The 3622-nt window shown below is 33.0% G+C and overlaps 1 pseudogene; it reads right to left on the bottom strand.

The window, feature by feature from the left end:
• Positions 1–1817: 1817 nt before the first annotated feature.
• Positions 1818–3622, bottom strand: LOC149250049 (putative methyltransferase PMT7 pseudogene; annotated as a pseudogene).

Here is a 3622-nt window from a genome sequence, read left to right as displayed (position 1 = left end):
TTGCATAGTCGAAGTTGTTGGGAAGAGTTCAATCTTCTGGAGGCTTTCTTGGTGTGGAGGGAAGGTCTGGTCTGGGTCTAGGGTGAAGAGTCTCAAAGAATTCTATTGAAAGGAAGAATTACTTTGACTGGGTTTTCCCCTCAATGGGGGATTTTCCCTGCCATGTGCCTACATCTTATGTACATTGTTTTATGTGATGCTTCATTTGGTAATTGCTTGATGAACTAAAGAAAGAAGATATAAAGAATGTTAATAATAAGAAACATCACAAGTAATTATCAAGATCGATAAAAAAAATTATTGTCTTTCTAATTTTCCAACATTCCCTAGGGTTAATATTATTCTAAAAACCCAAGGAATTATAAACTCAAGGAAATATAAACCCAAGCATTTATATACCTTGGGTTTATAATATTAATACCTAGGGTTTAATATTATTCCCTTAGGTTTATAATTCCTTGGGTTTTTAGTATTAATCCCTTGAGTTTATTATCCCTTGGGTTAATATTATTGCCTTGGGTTTATAATCCCTTGGGGTTTTAGTATTAAACCCTAGGAATATGAACCCTTACATTTATAAACCCAAGGGATTGATATTATAAACCCAAAGGTTAATACTAAAATCCCAAGGTATTATAAACCCAAGGGACTAATATTATTAAACCCAAGGGACTAATATTATAAATCCAAGATATATAAATCATTGGATGACCATGATTTATATTGAACCTAAAGGATTAATATTATAAACCTATGAATAATATTATACCCTAGGAATATGAATCATTAGATTAATATACCCAAGGGATTGATATTATAAACCCAAGGGAATATAAACCCTAGGTTTTTTAGTATTAATCCCTTGGGTTTATTATCGCTCAGCTTAATATTGTTCCCTTGGGTTTATAATCTTTTGGGGTTTTAGTATTAACCCCTTGGATTTATTATTCCCTTGGGTTTATAATATCAATCCTTAGGTTTTATTAATATAAGGGTTCATATTCTTAGGGTTCATATTTATAATAGATTATTTAAAATTAAATAATTATTATTTAATTGAATAAATCACAATTAGTATTAAATAATTATTATAAAGAAATAATTATTATTATTTATAATGATAATAATAATATTTTTATTGCAATAGTTTTCTTTTGTATTATTATTCTTATTGTTACATATTTATCAATGGCAGATACAAATAAAGCCTTCAGCTATATCAACCACATTAATATTTTTAATGTGATTGTGCTAGTTTTATTTTCAGTTAGTCAAAATATAAAATATTAATCATTGCAACATCTTACAACATCTCTCCATACTAAACCCGTATGATTGGGTTTAATTAAAGTAAAATCTCAAAATTCATTTTAAAGTAAGATTTAAAATTAACTTTAATTAATTAAGAGTAATTAAGAGTTTTCTTGTATATAGGAAAAAAGTTAATAACCCTATGTGGCCAAAGTAAAAATTTGGATCCTTGCATATCATTAACTAATTTTTTTTGGATCCTTATGCATCATTAACTCATTTTTTCAGTTGAATTCATTGGAATAATGATGACACACACATTTATGAATTATAAGAAGTTAAACTTGTCCTCGGTCCACGACCATTCGTTCCTTTACCCCACCCCCCGTGATCAAGGTTAGAATTTGATGAGAAAAATTCCCGTCATAGGGCATTTTGGTCGTTAATTACGTTTAAATTTTTTATGTAACCTTAATTCATGATGTGCTTTTAAATTTTAAAAACGTATTTTTGACGGGCCATATTTATTTGAAAATGTCATTAGTATATGTGTTGGCATTAATATCTCACGGACAAGTTCTATCAGCGTTGGCATTCATACCCTGCTGAAGGACAGATTCCAACACCTTTTGGAAAATTAGCAGTTGCTCTCCTCGGTTTCCAACACCTTCCAAATTATATACTTTTGCATCGCAGAGAAACTTGGGTGCAATATCTGCCACTTTTGAGATTATGGTTAAGTCATCTCGGATGATGAAAAATCCTAGTGGGTGAAGAATGTGATCCACCTCCAGTATAATGTCTTCTATTTGGAAACCTCTACCATCACCTCTGTAGTATGAAAACAATCGGAATGCATGAACCAAATCATATGTATGTGGATAAGTAGAAAATGGATTACATTAATCATGAAAAAAATCCAATCAAGCCTCTATCATAGATAGCAGGTAAACTATTCTTTGATCTTGGGGGGATTATATTCATCACCCAAACTGGTTTTGTGCTTAAAGCAACAACAAATCTGCCATAGAAAGAGATCATATCCATTACATTTCGAATATCATATTTACTAACATTCATAAGTGTCCAATATTCATTGACTTCCCTCTACCAAAATGTTGTGTCTATACTAAAATTTTCAGCAATGATCCCTATTTTCTCATGTCATTTAGGGAAGATTGATAAATACTCCAGTAATGGAGGAAGTTGGCAATTGTTCTCTGCTTCTAGACTTAAAGTTAGACAATTCTGTAATGGTTTCTTCCATGATTGTTCTGGATCATGTGCCTGATCACATAAAACCAAGCTTTTGTATTTTTCTTTCTCTAGTTGGCATGCCTTATCTCTTGGCTTGAACCAAATTGCTATTTGAACTTGACGAGCAATAATATTCCCACACGTTGAAGTTGTCAGACATCAACTTCTCCTATTGATGGAGATAATCTTTATCCTTCCATAAGTAGGAGGTGCAAAATAAACAAAGTAACCACTAGCTCTCAAAAGGTGATCCACTTCTTTTAGCAGAACACCATCATTTTCATGCCAATCGACACGACAACGTGAATAATGGACCATTTCAAATGAATTGCTTGGATAAGTTAGTTGTGTTGTACCAAGAACTGTAATCATGGCACCAATTCCTCGTTCAAGAGAAAATTGAATATGATTCTCATGCCCATGCTTTGGAGCAAATGACATTGTCTGTATACCCAGTGGAAGTAGATAAGCTGAAAAACTTGCAAAACCACAACCAACATCAAGAACTTGCACCACTCATGCGGCTCGTAAATCCCCTATTCCATTAGTTATCATGTTTCCCAACCTTTGGATGTACTCTGAAGCTCCATGCTTGAAATGAGTACCACCACCTGGGAACCACCATAGTTTACCCTGCTTATGCACCCAATTTTGCCCACCTTTGGCTTTCTACTAGATGTGAGTGGTTCATATTGCTTCGCCACACATAATCTTTACTAATTGGCCATTTTATTGGGATCTTGTATTCTTTGGGAGGAGGTATTAAACAGAAAGGTTGTTCCTCAAGTGGAGAGGACAAATTTCTTTAGAAATTCACTCTTCGAGAATAATTCAAAATTTTCAGAGTGCTGATATACTTTAAATCATGACAAGGAACATAATCAATGTAATTCAATGGGCAAACATCCATTCCTTCTACAAGTATCTTTAGCACATCAACTCTAAAATACTTAACCACCACGTCTAGTTGAGATCAACAATGCTTGCATATAGATCACATGCTTGGTGCCAAATAATGTTCCAACAAAAAAAAAGTAACTATCATCAATGTGAAAGCCAACATGACCACCTTCCCTGATTGCACATCTAACATGGAGGAAAGTGAAAACCCCAT

The sequence above is a fragment of the Pinus tabuliformis genome, chromosome 7, assembly GCF_031772625.1.
Source record: "Pinus tabuliformis cultivar Carrire ecotype Pingquan chromosome 7, CPIR1, whole genome shotgun sequence".
Lineage (NCBI taxonomy): Eukaryota > Viridiplantae > Streptophyta > Pinopsida > Pinales > Pinaceae > Pinus > Pinus tabuliformis.
Note: the sequence above shows the minus strand (reverse complement) of the source record. Positions and strands in the feature narration are given on the sequence as shown.